Raw genomic sequence first — 22,272 nt, forward strand, 5'->3', positions numbered from 1 at the left:
CTGCTGCTTGAAACTCTTAAGGTACAATATTTGAAAAAGCCAATGAGCAGTTCATATGAAATTATAAGTTCTTACTGTTGTACTCCTAAAGCATGAAAGAAGTGACTCTGTATTCAGTTTGTTAAAAAACACTTCTGGGTATTTCCTGGCCAGGGGGGTGGATGCCTCTATCGCTCTTCCCTTACCAACAGGCCCCTGGTTAATACCTTCCCCAAGGTCCCGGGCAGCAGCCTCACCGGCTGCTTCACAAAATCCTAACTTTGGAGGTCCCCATCTTGCCCTGGCTGCAAACGCCCTGCACGTATACCCACGGAGCTACTTCATCCTGAGAAAGGATGTGTGCTGGGCTGGCTAGAGGTTTCAGAAATCAATTTTACCAACAAACAGGCTTGGGAGGGAAGGGGGTTATTCTTGCCAAGGGGGGTTATTCTTGCCAAGTACATCAGTGATTATAAAACTATGAAAATTGGAAAGAATTACAGAAGAAAAAAAGTGAAATAAAACACATAGCATTTAACAACCAGGCTCCATATTGATCTTAGCTGTTGCAATATCACAGCAAACAAGCCACGCCAGCTTCCGCAGAGCTGCTCGCCCCGGAAAGCTGCTTCAGATTCAGGACCTTTTTTTGCCCCTTGGTTCCACAGGAAATGCACTTCCACAAATCTCGCTCTCTTCAGAGCTCTTCCTACCTCATGCTGTCTTGAGATGGAAAGGAAACAACCCCCTTCCCCCCAAAACCAACCAAACAAAACCCCCCAACCCACATGCACTTCTTCCTTCCATTCTGGAATCCTCTCGGGGCTCACAGTCCTGGTGTGCTCTCTCTAGCTTAAATAGCCTCCTTCCTACTCACAAAATCTCATGGCTGTGTAAATTATGTATCGTGAGGAGCATTCACTGTAAAGACAGGTAAGGGAATACTGTCTCTGTCCCCCTACATATTCTTCATTGAGAGTACTCGCTCCCTCTTACCAATACAGGTAACAGCATGACACTCACCCCTCCCTTCTCTTCCCAGCCTCTCCATCTCTTTCCCTCAATCTCCCAGCTTTTGTCAGTTTGTCATCAAACTGGGCAACACAAGGTACCCAGTTTGGACACCGAGGCACCTGAGAGCAAGCTGTAGAGCTTGCCTGGTCTTCTGAGACGATTGAATTGGCAATTCAGTAGATGCTTTAGCACTCAAACCTCAATGTCAATTGACAGTTTTGCAGATGAGATGAAGTACAGGAAGACAGAGTCTTCTGAAAAAGCAGAATAACATATATGACTGAAAAAAAAGTATTTGACAAATGGAGCTTGAGGGGAGATGAGTGCTTCACAGTGCAGCATGGAGGGAAATACCAGGTACAGTGAAATTGAGGATTTGCTTAACCTTTTCTGTTCACCAGCATGAGTAAGACAGTTCATAAAAGACAAACCATAAGAACACACATAAAAGCATGAGACTTTAAGAGAATATGCTGAGATTCATTGGAATGAATTTACAGACTGCAAAAAACACCAAAACCCAATTCACCATAGGACCAAAAAATTCATGATCAACCTACGGTAAGTTATTAGATACTCTACTTTTTTTTTTTTTTTCCTTGCAATTTAGATGGCATTGAATTGTCCTACTTGCCTATCCACCTAATCATAGGTATGGAAGCTCTGCAAGGGTTGTTGTCATATACCTACCAACATCCTGGTTTGGTCACACCAATGCACATCTGTTCCGACGGCATCGCCCACCATGCCAAAGGAGGGCTGCCAGATTTGAAAAAGCTCAGACTTCAACCATACAGGTTTAGAAAGATAGGCTATCAAGTGTAGAGAGTGACAGCTTCTCTGAAAGAAAAGCCTGCTGACAGTAAGCAAGATCACATTCAAAACACAGGTTTTATTACAAAGAATCATATGTGCTTTTATTCTGATACATTACACAAACCTCTCTTCACTTTTTCTAGTCTGCTTTGCTGCTGCAGAGTGTGTGCTAACCAAAAATGGTTTATTATTCCTAACATTACCCCATGGTAATCTTTGTCAAGGATTGCTCAGCCAATAACTTAGCTCCTTACTCCAAGATCTTGTTTCACAGGATCTCCTCAAGGTCCCCAGACAAAATTTTGATTCTCACACAATATTCCACAATGCATGTCCATATCATGCTTGGATACAATGCTTGCTTTATATCAGATTTAATTTCCTAGAATTTGCCAGGAGATAATGGAAATCTGTAACGTTTTAGGGTGAGGTGTTGTTTATAATGTCTACAATTACTAATGAATATAAGAAAATGGTAGGAATAAGAAATCCAGTGAATATATACTTGATTTGATTCATGACCTCTATACAGGAAGGAACAAATTCACTCGTCACTTTTATGAGCCAAAACTCCACGCTAGTTAAAGGAATTGACCGAATTCAGCTTACTGCAAAACTGTATATACTTCACTGAGTTCCTGCAATCCCAAGCTTTGCACATATATACCAGGTATACCCAATATATTCGGAGAAATAAGCCAGAAAGATACATCATTAGTAGCAATTGAGGAGAGGGAAACAAGAGTCACCTAATTGTTTCACACAGGTGTATCTTTTCCAGAGGCTCACCAGGTAAGCGGTGCAAAGTGCTGCAGAAGCTTGTGAATGACCACAGAAACACACTTTGACACTCTCTTGCCAAAGCTGCCAAGAGAAACACCTGGGGACACCTCAGCCCTCTGGGATGCCTGGGCACGTTCCTTATCCTTTGCTGGCACTAGGAGGACACCACTCGATACCCACCAAGGTATCCTGCTGGATGCAGACTGCAAAATAACCCACAACACTCTCCAGAATAAGTCATCTTGGATGTGAAGGCCTGGGAGACGGTATCATCAGAGTGAGACAGGTGCAATATGCTGGCAACTGTTTTTATCTAAGCTAATGTCGTACTTATGTTGCTGTCCTTATGATAGATTGGGTATGGATACCATGCCTAAGAACAGAGCACACTAAAGGAGGACATGAAGCCCAATTGCACTGCAGCATTAAGCCTATCGAAGGAGTATGTGTCATTTTATATTAGACATGAATGACTCCAGCAAGGGCAAAACGAAAATGCATTTGCTCAAGAAAGTAGAATTTGTCACAACAAAGAGATTTTCAATTCATTAAAACTAGAAACCCTCTGACCTTTCAGTCAACTACAGACAGGGGACATTCTGTTTCTGAACTATGCAAATGGTAATACAAAAATCAAGATTTTTTATTATCCTTTTACATATGCATAAACCACACATTCCCATTTTAAAATTACATTATACTGTGGCCTTCTAACTTTGAGTGACTGTTGCTAGCTAAGTTTTATTATTTAATATATAGCACCTGCATTTGGCATAATAAAATTAAGCATTCCCTTGGAAATCAGATAGCTAGAATGTTTCTGCTTCTTTTTTAGACAAGAAGACCTGCCTCTAAATTAGCATCTTTGATCTTGACTTTTCATCAGTAATAGAGAACTTGGTTTAAAAATTAAAAACCCAAACATCAAAATGCGTGAAAAGCTGTTAGAACTATTCAGTGAGGTAACAGTACAAAGTCACTGGTTTCGAAGACCACATCTGCCATTTAGGATCTATTGAAAAACCATGAACTTTTCTGAGAATCAAAGCACAATAATCCTTGTGAACTTCCTGCTGATATGGCCAAGACTGGCTACTATACAAGAAAACAAGTGTCTGGATTCAGAAGCAGGCTCTAGCTCTAATTAAGACTGGATTTGCATGTATGTTTGGACCTTTTGCCAATGTAACTCCTTCAGAAAACTACCCTATGCTAGTGGGAAAGTAAATGGAAAAAGTCCCTATTTTTAGTAGTTTCCCAGCTATTTCTGCGCCACTGAAATCTGTTGAGTGGTTTGCTAAGTTCCACCCTATCACATAGCGAAAGCGCAAGGACTTCATTAGAATGCCTTGGCAAACTGCCCTGAAATCACCAGCAGTTACGAATCCCTACCTTCCCCCCCCCCTTCCAGAAGACCTAAGCTAAATTTTAAACTTGCATGCCTATCCTAGAAAAGAATTTACATTATGAAGGTGCTCATAATTTTTTTTCTACTCCTCCGAGCCCTAAAGGCAGCACCTCTTTTCAATTGTTCTGAATTCTCTTACAATACAGTATAAATGCAGTAAATGTCTTGGAAACAAATGATCTTTTACTCACCTTCTTCTTTCTATGACAAAACATCTGAAGGCAAGCTGTAATCATAACATCTCTGGTATGTTTAAAGCAGCTATACACTCAAGACAGATCCAAACTGCGTGAAAGATAAAGAAATGGGACAAAAGCCACTAGAGATACTTGAGCCTTCACTTGCCTTGGCTTAGCATTAAGGTAAGCCTCTAGGCATAGATATATTGACTATTGTCTTAAAAACGTGGGTTTTGTACAGCTTTTTTGCTACTGTGTACTACTGGTAACTGACTGCTGAAAGATGCTTACAAAAAAAAGAAACCCACAGTGGTTAAAAAAGTGGAACACTCAAAGCAGACACAAATCCACTGAGGAAAATGCAGAGTGACCCTTGGCATAGGCGAGATGCACAAAACACACAAGAAACAGGGAGGAAAAACCCCAAAGGCCCTGTTAGCCCTGCAAGCATAGCATAAGTGGTTGCAGAGTGCCATTTTCAAGGTACTGAGTGCATTTAACAAGCTAATTCCAAGCTCCCCACAGTGAAGAAATGCACGAGAGCAGAGAAACACAGCAGCTACCGTCGGACAAAGCAAAAGCAGCATGATGCACTCCACTCGTCCTGCTGCAAGACTATAGCAGACAGGCACAATTTTAGCATAACACAGATCTACAATCAGCCTAAAAAAGTGACTTCTTCATTTTCTAACTGACAGCCACTAGCTCTACGCGACGTTATTAGCCTCCTTTCATGTCTTTTGAAATCTGGAAATGATACCGTGCAATTATCAGGGAAGCTGCTCTTGCTTCCATCCCGGCTGGGGGTGGAGGCCGGGAGAGAGGGAGGGAGGAAGCCCGGCAGCAGACGAGTCGAGTCCTCCCTCCGCCTCTCCCCGCTCAGCTCGGCTGCGGCCCGCGTCTCCCTTCCCCAGCCTGGCGACAGCACCGCGAGCCCCTCTCCTGGCAGTAGCCACCTGCTTGCCTATGCCCCCCGCCCATGGTGTTTCTGCATTACTTCTCGCTATCTGCAATTTCATGCAGACAGGGTGATTTTATGATCCTATCATATTTACGAATCGCTTCACACACTTCTGGGGTGAAAAGCAAACGGTTTAACGTTGCACAGCATGCTACAGAGCTGTTCGCACAATGAAACCAAGGAGGTTGTATCCAGTTAGAAGCACATGGGGAATCGACGGTAAGCAGAAGGTATTGTAATTATCTTGTTTCAATGCAAATGTTCCCAGTAACGAGAAGAGCGTAAGGAAAGTCGCTAGTCTTTACCCATTTTCTGGCATGCACAGATGAATCTAGAAACACTTTTGATGACGCTACACATATAAACACCAAAAAAATCCAAAAAAATAAGATTCACATTGTAAAACTCTCAGATTTTAGATTTTTAAACAGCAAAACTCAGTCCAAAACTCAAAACCTTAGCAAGTTAATGCATTAAATGTGTGCATTTTTTGCCCAGGTATTATAAATTAAAAAGTGATTGCAAACCACCAAACTAACTGTCAGTGGGGCAGGGGAACACCCCCCCCCCCACACACACACATAATACCTTGGCTTATAACACATAATCAGAGCTGACTTCATGTCTTTGAGAAACTGTGTATATGATTCAATAGGTAGAAACTCAACACTAAAAATTATATTCCAGGTTTCACCATTCTGTAGTACAGAACTGAAATGTATATTTCTTACATTACCTAGACATATTTGCGTGTAGTTTAATAAAGCTTAGGGAAGAAACGTTTTTGTATAGCAGCTTAGTTTCTCCGCCAAAGTAACTGGATGTTTAGGGAGACAGAAGCTTTCCCATCGCAGCCAGTGTGTGGCTGGTCAGGCTCGCTGCTCGCCCGCGGGCATCGCCCCCGTTCGCCAGGGAGGCTCCGCAGGGCTTCGCCCGCCCGGGAGCAGCTCCGCACTCGCAGCACCAGCCGCTCTCAGGACTCGCCTCCCCTCTTCTAGCGTCCTGCTCAAACAACACGGAAACTCAGATAAACATATTAAGATCTGAAACCCCAAAACAACAACAAAACAAATATCGTTCCAGGTAAGTCAGGCTCAAGAGCATTTGTTAAGTGATTCTAGCAGCTTAGTATCAGCACAGAAAAATCCCCACCAAGGTCAAACACATCTTTCCAGACAAATCCTTTCTTGCCTGAGGTTGTCTGCTCTGTTATTCACCATTCACCTGAAATACCAGGACTTACATATACTGAACTATGGCAGAAATTAAACATCCACGGGATCATGTTTGGCTTGTGTGGGGTTTATATACATATGTTAATTCCTCTGATGTGACTGGAGCGCACAAAGAAAAATCTAGGAGCTGCAGGAAGAAGACTTATTCAAACGCTCAAGTCACACTGACTTTCAAAGCCACAAGGTTTGGGAATGAGGGAAGTCAACACACAAGTCACCTATCCATTTAATTAAAAAGTAATTTTTTCTCCCATGTACCTCCGCCCCAGGATAAACGTAATTTTACTATGATAAAGAAATAAACCAGAATAAGGCATAAGACACAGTGATATCTTCAACCTGACGAAATTTGTGCTGTTCAGATTTCTCAAGATGTCTTTGTAAACAAACCTGTAACTAAGGGAATGATTTGGCTGAGTGTCTCTTCGCTGAGCTTTCTTTCTTGCTATATATGCATCTGTGGTGGACCCCACACAGAGTGGATGGGAAAAGCGTGCAGCACACGGCTAGACTAAGCTGGGTTATTTACAATGAGAAAACATACCATAACTGAGCTTGGCTACTTAGGAAAGCATTTTATCCACCTAACTTTGAAGAAAGCACACTACAAAGGAGAAAAAGAAATGAAACAGAAGGTAAATACTATACTTATGGAAGCACTGCAGACATAGTGCTGGAAGTTTGTTCAACACTACTTGGTTCTCATTTCTGAGCTGAGACCTCCAACAGCAAGTCCCTGCCAGTACCTCATTTTGAATGTATACAGTCTAATTTACAACCACAGGGTAAGCTATATTGCAAGTTTTTGACTTTCCCTAGATGCCTCACAGATCAGAGAACGCCCAGGAAACGCTCGTTTGCAGTATCTAATCGCAAGGGCCGGTTAGCTAGGGAGCAGGAACGAAGGCTGCCGGTGCTTCTAAGGTATGTAAGCGAACAAGAAGATACCGCTTCTATGTCCAGAAACTATAGTTTATTAAGCATCAGAGGATAAAGTAAAAAATAAAATATTTCACTGAACATTAGCATTTCAAATTGCCATATTTAAGCAAAGTAAATGAATAATCTCTTAATTCTGTTATCAAATCTGGTGACTAGTGGACATAGCAGCTGCAGAAATTGTTCTAGAACATTTGACTGTAAATGTTGACTTTGCTTCTGAAGTTATATCCCCCAAAGAAATAATAAACCTAAACAATTAAATTAGTTCAGAGTGATGTAAAGATTTCTCTTTGAATAAGGCTGACGGACCACTTTTGCTCTATTAAAACACCCTACAGCTCAAGTTAGATTTTTGGTAGTATTTTACTATATGAGGAAAAAAATGCAGGAAGAAAAACAACCAATACCTTGTCTCGTATTTATGTACACGTGATGATCCAGCATTCTGTCAAGCCACAGCTCACACAAAAAAGGCATTCTCTGGTGTGTAAGTGTTACTGCTTTTATATGCCCTAAATTTAACACAAAAATTGATCTGGAAAAGTTGCTGTTGCATCCAGCACAAAACAACATGCTGGGGTACCATGCTAGGTCTTCTAGAACAAACGTACGACCAAACACACGAACAAGAACCACCACATCTTCAAGTTTCCTACTAGTTGATTTGGACCAACACCGATTTGAATCTGCATAGTTTTTTTTAAATGCTTACATGACTTTTCATTTGACCGTCAGCCAACAGCCCCAACACAGCAAACCACTCCATGCAAATCTAATGGCGTCCTTTTGTCTGGTCAGATCTGATGGTGGTTTTTCATTTGCTTGGGGTTGTGGTTTCTCCCCTCCCCCCCCCCCCCCCCCCCAGCTTATTAGGGATAAAGGTAATCCTAGGCTTAAAGCTCATGTAGACAAACCAGAAAAAAAATGACAAAACATGTCAGAACAATAGTCATTTTCATAACAGCTAATTCCAGAGAGACAGTAATAAGACCATCAATAAAAAAATTCTGATATAAAAATATACAAGAATATTTTTGCAATGTACAGGTTAATGCAGAAATATTAACTACTTTTAATCAGTAAAATCAACATTAGTATTTGGATCACTGACCTTCCAAAAAGTCCTCAGGTAGCACAGAAAATTTAAAGTAAGGTCCAGATTACATAGACATGACAAAATGGTCTGAAATTTGCTTTTCATTTCAGCAATGCTAAATTTGCAACCACACAAGACAGCCTCTCTTGCATTAAGCACAATCCAAAAGATTCTCCCAGTGTTGCAACCAGACTGGACAGCCCATATCATCTGTTATAAAAAACAGTAGGGAAAAAAAAAATCTCCACAGCTACTGTATTGTAGTAGCTTTCTAAAATAAATAAGAGCATTTTCTAGTGAAAATAAATTCTTCTTAATACTTTTGTTGAATATTTAATGACTTATTCTCAGATCATTTTACTGGTGAGGTACAGGTACAGTATGCTATGTCTCCAGCAGATCTTCTGCTGAGTAGCAGCAATCTCTAGGTCACTCAGCTCACACTAGTGACCTGCCCTTGTAGCAAGAATGAATGATGTGCTGTTTATCATAAGAAATCTCACGTCTTTATCCACGAAGCAAAGTTATTAGAATAGAATAACCTTTACATCTTTAATTTCTGCTTTGGATAGGTAGGAAAAAAAAAAGAGAGAGAAAAGATTTGACAGTAAAGGGAAAACTAGGCATACAGACTGAAAAGAACGGGTACAGCTTAGGAAATGCTCTGGAATAGAAGCTGGAAATCTGGGCCATTTTAAAATTAGAGCATGGTAGTAAAGAGGATAGAAATTGGTCAAATACTTCATTTACTTAAGTTTTGAAACTAATATTCACGTGACCATGATTGTCTGATAGCACTCCTCAGGATCTGAATCCTATCTATATTTCTTTCAGCACGATAAAGAGACCAGATCTGATTACTGTCCCAGTGTTTATAGAGGATCAGATTTCAATCCTTGGATTTTTTTTATATTATTATTTTTTTTAAAAGGTCAACATTTTATGTGCATCCTCCAGATATATTTAAGTACCCGTCTCAGTTTGAAAACTGTTTAAGTTTTGAAGCCAAGTCTGCATGCAACCAAAAAATGTGATACAAGTGCAGATTGATTATACAACAAAATAAAAATCTGAAAGCAAGTCTAACTTAATTTGTGCTAATCTACTTAGCAAAACAACACAGAGTTAAAGAAGAAAGAACGGAGATTTATGTTTGCATTGTGATTATATCAAACACTATAATGGTAAAGACATCACACCAAGGTTAATTGGAAAAAAAGGAAATAACTCTAGAAGTTTCAAATCAATGAAAAAATGACTTATATTTATTTAAATTAATTTACATGTTCCAGACCAGATGAAAGCAACTGATGAAAAGCACATTATTTGATCAGGTCATTTATTTGTGAACCAGGTGAGTAGTATTCATTAAAAAGAGGAGGGAAAACAAAAAAAGAGAGAAGTAGAAGATGCATTATCCAACAGTGAGGAGGCACAATGACAGTTCCAACCAGCTTCCATTGAAATCTTGCCTTTGCATTTCTCTCTGCACCAAACCAAACAATCTTTTAACAGACTAATGAACCTCCTAATAAAGAAATGAAATCGTTGACAACTTCTGTGCCCGATCCCGACCTGATGCAAGTCAAGGAAATTACAATCATTCTTTTCTCTGGATGATTTATTTCTTAATGAACAGCTATCTTTTCTAAAGTCCACCATTTGCCAGGAATTACTATACCCTGGAATCTGTAATGCCCCAGGACAATCTTAAAACATTAAAATATTTTTTTATGCAAGTCAGCAGTACCACTAGTTTTTCTAGGTCCATTCATCATCTAATGAAGGCCAGGAATATTGCGTGTATTCATCCTCTCACCGCAGCTTTGGCCCATCTCTTACCAATTAACCTTTAATTGGCTAGAGACTCGAGAACAAGTACCTTGGCATACAATATCCCCTCCTTAGCCAAACCTGCTAAACTCCTTACAGAAAGCAAAAGGTCCACTTTGCCAGCCAGAAAGGTCAGTGCAGGAAAGACCCTGAAAAAGAACTGCACGGTAAGAAGCACAGAAAAAAAAAGGACGGACTGTTGAGGAAAAACTAGAAGCAGAGCTCAGCCTGATAAAAGCAATATAAGGTCTCTCACCAGTTGGGTGGTGGTGGGGGGGTGTCCATCAGTCCTTCAAGAAATAAGGAATACGCTCAAAGTATTAGACCACAACAGAGCTAAGTAAGTACTTCTGACCCTACAATCGTCCTTGAGTCTAACTCGGGTATGAGGCTGGCAAAGTGGGAATGAGTTCTGTCCTCACGTTTTCTCCTCACCTCTTTCTACTTCCATGTATTTAGGATTGTGGTTTGCTTTCTGGGTAGGGAAAAATTTCCTCCCAACAGATAGAAAAAAATGTGTATACCTGTGGACTTCTGATTAGGGAGTAAAAGAAGAAAGCTGAAGAAACAGCTCAAGCCTGACAAGGTCTGCCCAATACATGATACTAATTTAAGAAATGTTTCAAAGGAATAAGATAATTTAATATTAAAATACTCTAACATGTATGTACTTAGCATGTACTTTTGTATTTCAGTGTTGAGAAACTTAGCACGCAAGCAGAACTGGTCAGGAAATCTCCATCAAAATTAACTACTGACAAAAAGAGGTTGTGAAACCATGAAATATTAATAAAAACATCTCATCTTCCCCATAATCAATAGTAAAAAAACAGCAAAGATCTGAAGAAAAAAACAAATCCACCTATTTTATTCTTAAAGCACTTATTTGGCTCTAACATAACAGAAACTTAGTCAATAGGTTAAAAAAAATAACCTTTTATTGGGAATTCCTACAGGTAACTGTTAGCAGCCAAGCTTCTTCGACTTTCTGCTTCAAAGTTTCCAATGAATAATTTTGGTAGCAGTGTTTTGTCACACTAACTCAAGCAGCTGAACACATCTGATGCTCCTATAACAACAACATCCATTTTTCTGCAGAATCCATCAACTGTACACAAAACAAAGTACTTTAAGCCTCAATCTTACAATAGCTCTTAAGTATCGTACAGGTAGCAATTCTAACAGACTAATACCACATACAATACTTATTTGTGCATTAGGTTTATATAAGGAGCTCTTAAAAAAAACAACTGTGCAGGTGTTGCATCATGGCAGTGCTTATAAACCATCAGAAAAGCTCTTCCGAAGCATCTCTCATGGCTGCAGGAAAGTGGCTTACTACTGAATTTCTATGGACTCCTGAGACTGAAAAAAAAAAAAAAAAAAAAAAAAAAGCCCACCACCTACCATAATGAATGACTGAATGACAGAGACCTTTACTAGAGCCAAGCACAGCGGAGATAACCAGAAGCTTACTGGTTATCAATAACTTGATTTGCAGCGCCTCCTCCTGCAAAAAGGACATCTCCAGTAAGGGTTTCAACCACACTCAAGAACCTACCCATTTGCAACAGTAAATGTTCATGTTATAAAACAATACCACTTACAAAACTGTCACTTGAACTGTAAGCTAAAAGTAAGACCAATAGCAACTGCTAAACACCATGAGAGTTAATGCAAAACAGTCATGACAGCAATACAGAACGTTTTTCATGTTCATGTTTTCATGAGCTACAATGCATGATTTGTTGCAGGAACAGCAAGACTGCAGAGAAAATATGCTTTGTCTCCCTACTCTTGCCACATGGTAGTGAAGTATTGCATGACCCTCGGCAGAAAGGGTCAGTGTAGGTAAAAGACCAAAAGCCAAGGACTTGTCAGTGATGAGCTGTGGGCAAGCAAATACTACTGCAAAGTACAATTTTTAAGAAGTAGGGGGTTTTTTTGTTTGTTTGTTTTAAATAGTAACCCAAGAGTCACAGCAATATTGCAACCTACTGTTTCCTGAAACATTCTCACTGAACTTATAAGGAAATTTTGCATTAAATCACAATTCTAAATTATTAGTCAGATGGGAAAGATATTCATACAGTACTAGGAATACTGGCCGCACAGTTCTAAGGCAGAAGACTGGAATTTGCTATTATTCCATGAATAGCAAATTCTACCTGTGTACTAAAACAAATTCTACTTTGCACAAAGGCGCATACCTGTGATTCTCATTTCTTCTTTTAAGAAGGGGATGATACCCTTCTATTGGTATAAAAATGTATACGTACCATTTTCTATACAAAGAGGATTTCCTAAAGTATTCAGTAGTAAGTATATGCAAAACCAGACCTTTAGCTATCAGAAATAATTGACTTAAATTTGCTATGCACCCAGCAAGCAGTTTGTAAGACTGGGCTTCTGCAAGGGGAAAAAGCTTAACAGTTTATGCTTTAACATAGCAGTCTGTACCACAATTTGTTTGCTGTTGTGACACCTATTTGCAACACCCACTGTGCTAATTTCCAGTGCCATGCTTAAAAGATTCCTCAAAAATTCCTCTCAAAAAGAAAACGATTAGTTTCAGATACAATTTCAATTAGTTTAAATTGAAAAAGATAGACAAGACATCATGAAACTGCTTTGAACATTTAGACTAACATTTCTGCATTGTTGTTTCTATGGCAAGTACTGAAGTTTACTGAAATGAACTTCATTTGGGGGAGAAAAGGGGGGGACGACAAACAAACAAACAAACTCAGGTCTCAAACCGTCACAAAGAGGAACCGTGCACAAATGGAACAGAAACCACTCCGTTTCACTGCTTTCGGATAACTACACAATTCATTCCCATCTGTGGCAGTACATTACAGCCAGAGATTTATGGATATTCAAATGGTGTACCTGCAAACACAGATAACTCCAGGGAGCATTAGAATTTACTTCACACATACTGGAAACAAATACAGTTATCTGTTCCACCACAAAAGGACAGCAGATGACATATCCCACCCAAATGGTGTCAAGTAGCTACGCCATGCTCCGAGACACAAGCTGGCAGAAGCAAGCACAACCGGAACGCGGCACCGAGGCTTTGTCAGGGAACACCACCTCCACAAACCTAATGCCTGCAGTTTGCAGAAGAAAGGGAGAAGAGCTTTTGTTTGCAATTACCAAACTCTATTTTGGTTCACCTCTTGGATCAAATCCCCAAAGAATGTTTTCTTTGGGTTTTGCGTTGTTTTTGTTTTCAATATCTGCAAACTCCATCACGTTTCCCTCCTTGCTACACAGAATATAGCACAGCTAGAACATCTCTAGTTTCTTTTACTGTTTGATGATGTTCGTTTTCCTTCCACTTTCCATTGATAGGTTCCCATCCCCCTTCTTTTTCAATAAAATACAGGCTTTCAGTAAACTTTGTTTTTCCCTAATCTTTCCTTTGAAACATACTCCATAGCTTTCCACACTATCTTTGTTTGCTTCTCTTGCTTGGACATAGCAAGAAGGGTAGCGATCTGGGAAAGGGGAAGGGTAGAAGCAAAATAGAGGCTTTTAAAGATAACGATTCTATTTCCTAGAAAAATTAAAGTGTGCCTTCAGTCATAACTAGATTAATATTCAAGAGATATTACAGCATAACAATTGCTGCCAGAGTTCAGTAATTCAAACAGTAATCAGATCTCATTAAGCAGATATTCCCCTATTCCGGAATATCAACCAAAGTCTGACTCCAGCAGATGAACACAGTTTGTGAGCAAACAAAATCCTGACATGTACTGGAAGGAAACACCACATCCCGAGAAGCAACACAGCAGAACTTCCTTTAAAATATTACATATGAACACATCCATGTTGTGACCACACAGGAACAGCTTGAGAGGAAACGTAGCAGCTGAGAGTAGGTTTTCATTTAAGACATGATTTCTGAAACTAACATTGAAAAATGGAATTCTCCTAGTTTAAGTTATCTCATAGGCACACATGCTTCATTTGCTGCTAGAACTAATAACAACACTGAGCAAGGCAGCCAGCAGGGCTATTCAAGCTCCTGAATCTGATCTTTTGGGAAAAATGGATATCCTTCAGTCTGAATAAGATGATGTTTCAAACTGATTATTTTCACACACACTCTTACTTTTTTATTTTACCATTTAAGAAACATAGGTTGAAGCAAGATGCCACCACTTCTCTGTTACATATGAACAGGGCGAGGTTAAACCGTGATCTCGCAGCATATGACAAGGTCTGTTTATTCCGCTAGAGCCGTTCACTGGAAGGGCCAACACGACAGAACGCTTGCACTGAAGCCTCCCCATTTGCAGTTTAATATAGGAACAAATGAAGTGATGCTTAAGTGTAAATATAAGATCAGCTCACATAAGCATTCTTACCTTCACCGCATCCTGGATTTTGTTTCAATTACAGTAAAAATACATAAATAGATTCCTTCTGTGATATCAATTGTCCAGATATGTAATGATTTTCCCAGCAAATCTATTGTTTTAAGCCTTTACTCAACAGGACAACTCACATGACTGATTCTTCATCAATATAAACTTCAGTTTTACAAGTCATCACTAACTGGTTGGGATAACAGATTTAATTTGATATATATTCATGTGTGAACAGGTGAATATCTTTGCAGATTCTTTGTTGTAATGTTATTGAAGGTAAACCTGCAGGAAAAGGGGGGGGACAACTTTTCCAGAAAAACAATCTCACTCATTTCTGTAGGTACAGCTGACACTTCAGTATGAAACAGTAGGGAATAATTACCACGTGTTAACAGTCTCTCATGATCTCTAATGCTTTTTGCACTATTTAGCTATTTCCAAGAACTAATTCTAGCCAAGTATAAGCATCTCACGCACCTTGGCTGTACCATACAGGTGTCTGCAGCTTGTGCTTGTAATAAATACACGAACGGCAGTGACGGGCTGAACGCCGCTCGGAAGCCCTTCCACAGCAAGTCCAGTCATCGCTTTCAGAGGGCAACGCGCATGCTTTTCAAGATGCTGCCTCCTTCTAGTCTCTTTGACCACTTTGTATCAACAGCGTAACTTAGGTTAGCACGTTTTGGTCAGTGCCAAAGTTAATACGCTTCTACTGTTCCAATTTTCTGATTGATTTTAGCTGCCAGCTCAGAAAACCCTTGTAGGGGCAGACCTACTCTAAGACAAAAAGGAAGCTGGCATTCTATAGTCTGCAGATTACATAGATTCACTGAAAAAGGTTACTGAGACACTAGCACAGCTGCCTGAACTTTAAGTTACCATAATCCACACCATGTAGGCTCAAAAACACTAGTTCTTTGGGAAATACTAACACAAGCTGCATGTGAAAGAAAACCATTACTTCACACAACTCCAGAGAGGTCTCGGGTGGAGTACTGCTAGCTCACCACACTTTGAAGACTAACAAAATGGTAAATTTAGAAAATAAAATGTTGGGGAGGGGGAGGGGGAGTTAATAGTGTGCATAGCCTTTAGAAAAGGTTAAGATGGAGCATTACAAATGGTGAAATATTTGTCTTTAGGAAACATCAATCCATCAGGAGTGGTTAAGCATTTCACCAAAGGCTGATGACCTATTGGATCTTCTGCCTCATGATGAACTGTATCAATTCAACATTATCTATAATAGTCTTGACAGTAGTGTTTATTTTTACTGAACTTCACAACATCCTACAGGACCACTCTTATGAATTTAAAGCAAGCATTCAGAATTTTCTTCAAGTACTGCAGAATAATACTTTAATTCTATTTATGCCAAGTCCTATAATAGAAAACATGAATTTAAAGATAAGTGAAGATGTTGCTAATTGTTACATTATTGAATTTTTGGAGGTGATGCACTTCAGGTCACATTCTGTAATGAAAACAAGCATGCTTAATACTGAGAAAGATATGTTATAGGTGCCTGTTCTCAGCGGGAAATTCTTGGTTGTGCAGAGCAAGTAGAGAGCGACACCTGCACTCTCAAAAGGTGTCCCAACTCCAAAGCACATGCCATGGTGCTCTCTAATCCCTTTCAACCTCTTCTAGATCATACTTGAATCAGTACATAGCTTTCCAGACCAGCCTTCTTAGGCGCGTAACTCTATACTGCATGAGAGTTAAAAACTCTTGCCCTACAGTAGATTCCTAAACCCACAGTTTAAGAGTTCGGCACTCACAAATTGAGCTCTGCAACGCTTAAGTCATTAATGGGTTCTAGTCCTTTAAGACCATTATGTCCTCACAACCATTCCTCATTAAAAAAAAAATATATATATATATATATATATATACACACACACACATATGGCAATTGGAAGTATCCATTCATTTCTAATAGAAAAAAATCTTATTTTCCCATTGCCCCCCAAAAGTTATCTATCTTATGCCAATACAAGAGAACCTTTAAACTACAGGGAAGATTAGCATCACTCTCCTGGGATAGACTGCCTCATCACAACCAATTTGTCACAATGATGGTCTAATTAAATGCATTATTCTTCTTCAAAGACATGAACACTTGACATGTTTGAGTTAGACATACAAGACGTCCCCTCTTCTTCAGTCTATACCTTTCTTTGTAATGGCAGGCCCACAGGGAAGGCTGCAGGCCTTCATTTACAATGAAATCAGTGAACAGAAGAGTCACTTCTTTTAAACTGTTTTCTGTAATGGTTGGATGAGTAAACCCCATGTGTTCATGGGGATCATGCTTCAGAGTAAACACCGAAGTTAGCTGTGGCTGGTCCTTTTAATCAAAACATTTCAGATATTCTAAACCAAGCAAAATGAAAGAGCCAATGCCTCCAGAGAAATGTATAATAAGGCCCTGAGATGTCAAGTTGACCCCCAAGGTAGAAACAGCTACTTGGCTACTGTCTTCAGTAAATACAAGGTCAAACACCCAATTTTTCCTCAAAGTTATGAAAAGGACAGTACTTCTCTCTTTTACCATCTGAACCATACATCAGGCAGCAGTTCAGAGAAATTTTAGCCATTTTGCAACATTCTACAAGAACTCAGTTGCACTGTTTGGGCTTATGAAAGTTGCATGTGACCCTCTGCAAATAGGCTATGCAGATGTTATTATGAAGAGAAAAAAATATATATATAGGCTTATGCACTAAGTCCTCCTGTGACAAGTTTGAACTGGATTGTCTTTTGTAGCATTTCACTGTTTTAATCACATTATAAGATAAATGGGATCTGTAAATGCCTTACATTTGTTTAGTGTTGACATTATTTGTTGGTACTGAGGTTGGTTGCAATACACGGGATTATTAGAAATTCCTTGCTATTTCGAACAGCAGTTAAACAAAAGATCTTGGGCCCTTCGCTTCTTACATTCATTTGACCAAATTTGTTCACTTTTATATAACAATGGATTATACGATCGTCATGCATCACATTGCACTACTGAAAGACCTCTGTGCCTACTTAGTGAAATTTAAACAACAAAATGTTAATGAGAAATGGCTTAGAGTGGCATTAAATTATTTCAACTATGCATTAGACTAGACTTGATCACTCAAACACCAAGCAGCAATGAATTCTGCAGGTGCCACCCCAGAACCAAGACAGCACAGAGCATAAGAAAGTTTGGCAGAGCCTGGATTTCATTCAAAACTTGTCCCAGTCAAGTTAAAACATTTTTCACATATTTAGCATTGATAATGAAGCAATAAAGCAAGTGTGGGTATAAATTAGTTTAGTAACATCAGCAGTAAGCATTAAATAAACATATTGTTAATAGGAGCTTATCATTAGAAGATGCTGCACTGTTTTTCCTCAAACTTGAAAAGAAATCAAGCATGCAATTAAAGTGAAATCCCCACTGCAACCAATCACATTCTTAATTTTAAGTATGTATTTATGTGCTTTATTGGACTGGGTTCAGAGTGCTCAGCATTTTACTGGATTGCGCCCTATGGTCCTATTACTACAGAGCAGCTGAGGACTTTCAACACTAAAGGCTGAATCAATTTTAAAGAAAATAGAAGATGCAAAGATAAATAATGGGGGGAAAAAAACAAACAGAAACATGCTTTTCTATTTTGTACCTGGCTTCTTGCTTGAATATACAGACCCAGATTTACTCAAACTATATTCATTTCCTAACAAAAGAAATAAAAATAATTAAAAAAAAATCCTATTTTGGCTTCTGAGAGAGGCCAAGGAGAAACCCACCAGTCAACACTTCTTTTCTTAACAGAATAGTCTATAGCTAGTGTCCAAAGCTGTAAGTGAATTATTCTTTAGTATACTATATTTGTACCATTTGTCTGTCAAGTCACTGCACTACCAGTATTTAACTCATTATTCTGTCAGTCCCATGGAAAATAAAGAGCCTTTCTTACTCAGTCTAAGACCAGATTCAATTCTCCAGCAACTTAAAGACTTACACTTTTCAGTCCAAACATGGATATGGCCTTTTACTACAGATACAACACAAAAAAGGAACAGGCAAGTCTGTCTCTTTTGCTGGCACATCTTCCTTGTATGTACCATAAGTACATCTCAGTTTCTTCAGATAAAGTCTTCACACAGAGGTTCATGATTATTAAAAAAAATAGTTTTTGATAAAACTATGTAACTGGATGCACTGCACTACTGTTTATTTAGAAGGGCTAAAATATCAATAAAACCCCATGTATGAGAAGCTTAAACTATATTAATAGCTAACAAAAAATAATCAACATCGATTCCTGGATAAAAGTCAGAATTTGAAAGTATAATCATGCCAAATCAGAAGGGAAGGGGGGAGGGGAAAAAGCAGTAGGCATCTTCATAAACCAATCATCATAATTTATAAAACATCTCAATTCTACTTGATATGATTACATATTTTTCATTAAATGACATTGTTCATTGATTTATAAACGTAGGATTGAGTAGCTTAACAAGGAAAAAAATTGAAAATGAAGTCAGACAAATGTTTTTCCTGAGCATCACTTCAGTAAAACCAGAAGTCATGAGCACATTTCTGTGTTAATTCACAACAGAGATTTGCACACTTGTAGGAGCTCATACGGAAGCAGTGAGCCATAGAGCTCTTAGAATAACAATCGAAAAGAGACAAGAGCCACAGCGCTGTGTATTCCTGGGCCTCCAAAAAATTTTTTTATAGTCAGCATATGTTAGCCCACTGGAGACTACTGCAATACTTTTAGAATGATTAAATATTACTAATATCCACTAGTAATTAAAACAAAAAGTGTTGCCATACCTTTACATTCTTCTTCACTGATTCATTCTTTAGATTACAGTGAAAAAGGGAATTCTAAGGTACGTTCTTCTTTGTCACTCTAGACTTCACTTAATTTATCACCGTAGCACTTTAAGAACAGAAATACTGAAGAATTTGTTTGGTGTGTTGATTCATTTCATTTACTTTAGCTCGTTACCTTGTATATTTATTCAAAGCTATCTGAGCTTTTCTTGAGCCTGTGTTGCCCTGCAGGGAAGCCTGGTGCCTCTCCCTGCCCCACACACACCAATTTTGACCTATATCCAGAAGGAAACATGAAAGTTATTCCTCCTTGTGAGTTCTGATTAACGCCTCACCACATTAGGCAACCTTAACATAGATGTATAAGCTCCATGATGACTTGTTTCAGTCATTAATTCTCTCTGCTTTCACTCAGCTATAGGATTCTCTTAGCATCCAGCTCAGATGAAAAAGGAAAATGGTACTATGTTCTTCTACCCCTTAACTATGAATTTACAGTGGTTACATACACACTTGTACCTACTACATCCTATCTTAGGACCTCTTAAAAGTTGAGAAATTATGTCATTTCATGAGAGACTGCCTCAGCTATCACACAAGTTAATGGACTTGTGAGGTAGCATTTTAGCCGTTCACCAGCCCACCATGCACACGCAACAACGCGGGAAGAGGAACGCCACAGAAGACAGCTTCTGTCTCCAGGTAAACTGGCACGTCTCTGCTGCACTCGGGTGCAAGGGCAGGTTTTACAAGCTGAAACTCCAAGGAGTAACATGTAAGAAAATTTTAGTTTGGTAGAATGCAACCGAGCACTTGACTGGGGCACTCGCTGCTCTTGCAGATTTACAGTGGGTCTTTAAATGCCCCCAAACCCAGCAGGACTTGAATCCTACAGCTCTTCCAACAATAATGCCTATTAACGATCAATAAAAATTGCTGGCTACTGATGCTGTCTAAATTCACTTCAGAACACACTGAGGGAGGTTTAGGGGCCGAGTTCAGGCCTAGCTGTACTGGAAAAAGTAGTATCCTTTGGTGTGCAGAGCATTATTTCATCAATTAAAACATTCCTGTCTGCAACAGACGTGCCACATTAAGAAAGGTTAAAGCCAAAAGGAACCCATTTTGTTAAATTACAGCAGAATTAATTGATGTGTTTAATCAAAGAGATGCTACTTGGCAATGGCATAAAGCTTCTCTTCTCTGGGGATGGCACCAACATCACGGGCAGATTGGCAGCTTTTAAATAAATACAAAACAATAAAATAAGTGTATGCTTCTATCAAAGCTCATGGTTTATAAAATTTCTTTTGAGAGTCAAACTTTCTAGTACCTCTCTTTTCTTACATATACTATTAATCTTCTCTTAGCATGACAGAAAAAGCAATAAAAATGCTTTTGACTTTACAATTACTGTGAATATAATGCTAAAAAGCACAGAAGTACAAGAAAAACAAATATTTTGTTGGTTAAGACCTGAGTCCCTAAACACCTGAGTTTACAATATTGTATATAATCTCCTGCCTGCCCTTAAAAAACAAAACAAAACACTCAAATGAGGACAGCTTTGTTTTGGCCAAATTTCATCCTTCGTTTTCCTTCTACAGAAAGTCTCTCTCTTGAGTTATTTCTGCCAAATGCTTCTGTGAAGTCCAGTGCAATTACAATGCCTATTTCTAAAGTAATGCTTCTTTCACCAACAAATAAGTAAAATGCAATGATAACTATAAAGATTCTTTATGCCGTAACACATGAACATGCATTGTGATTTCTTATTAGTGTCTTCCTTTAAAAATCAAAATTGCACACTGACTCAAAGAGAGCCCTTCATATTCCTTGGCAATATCTCACCAAGCTGAATTGCTCCCTTAACACTGAACTTTGTTTGTTTGCTTTAAGCAAGAGTTTAAATGGGCTAAAGTATTTGGTGGACTAGGTACAAAACAAAGAATCCAAGAGACTTTTTTTGAAGAGAACAGTAGAATCTCTGATGTCTTCCACACAGCACAAAGCATGTCATTACAAATGGACTATTTGCCAAATACGCAGTCAAGTTCATTGAGCAACGCTTCCCATGATTATCCTACTAATTTCCCATGATGCTTATTTCAGTTACAGTGGAAATGCAGCTGCTGATATTCTAATTAGATTGACTTTTAGAGACTATGGTTTCTCGCTCTCTCTCTGATCCTTATGTTTTTCTAGAATTGACTGAAAGTTTCAGAGCATGTATTTCTTAAAAGCACAGTTCCTGAACCTTAAGTAAAAGCTCATCTTGATAAAATGGCTAATAACAACCCTGCATAGTAGATTAACTTAGGCTGACAAGTTTTTTTTCCGGTATCTCTTTTGCATGTCAATCTGGCATATTAGCCACTTAAGGCAAAACGATTCCCCAGGTTGTTACAAACCCATTCTTGGCTTTTTCAGTCAAGAACATCATTTCCCTTTCAGGTTTCTTTTAAGCTGAAGGAAACAAATAACCTTCCTCTCTTCAGCACGCTTTCCTGAGTGCAGCTACTTGCAAACTCTGCATGCCATGGATGCAGGGCCCAGCCATGAAATACTCCAGCACACTCCCCTCCGTCTTCTCCCACATTCCTTCTGCGCGGACAGACAGAATAGCAGGGATCCTACCCTTGAGTGGGCTCTGCAGCAAGGGGTAGAAATGAGGTTTCTTTTAAGAAAAATCTGCATGGTCATTCCAGATCTGAGTCTAAGAGCAGCCCTTCAAGCAGAAAGTATGTATAGATAAATTTAGAGTCCTCTTTTCCCTAAACACCTTTATACACAGCAACATAGATGCAGCC

At 39.1% G+C, this 22,272-nt stretch overlaps 1 protein-coding gene across 1 annotated transcript in view; it reads right to left on the bottom strand.

The window, feature by feature from the left end:
• PCDH11X (protocadherin 11 X-linked) overlaps positions 1–22,272 on the bottom strand; it is a 542,595-nt gene that overhangs the window by 309,557 nt on the left and 210,766 nt on the right. The gene's annotated exons all lie outside the window — the stretch shown is intronic.

Source organism: Apteryx mantelli, chromosome 13 (assembly GCF_036417845.1).
Source record: "Apteryx mantelli isolate bAptMan1 chromosome 13, bAptMan1.hap1, whole genome shotgun sequence".
NCBI classification, from domain to species: Eukaryota; Metazoa; Chordata; class Aves; order Apterygiformes; family Apterygidae; genus Apteryx; species Apteryx mantelli.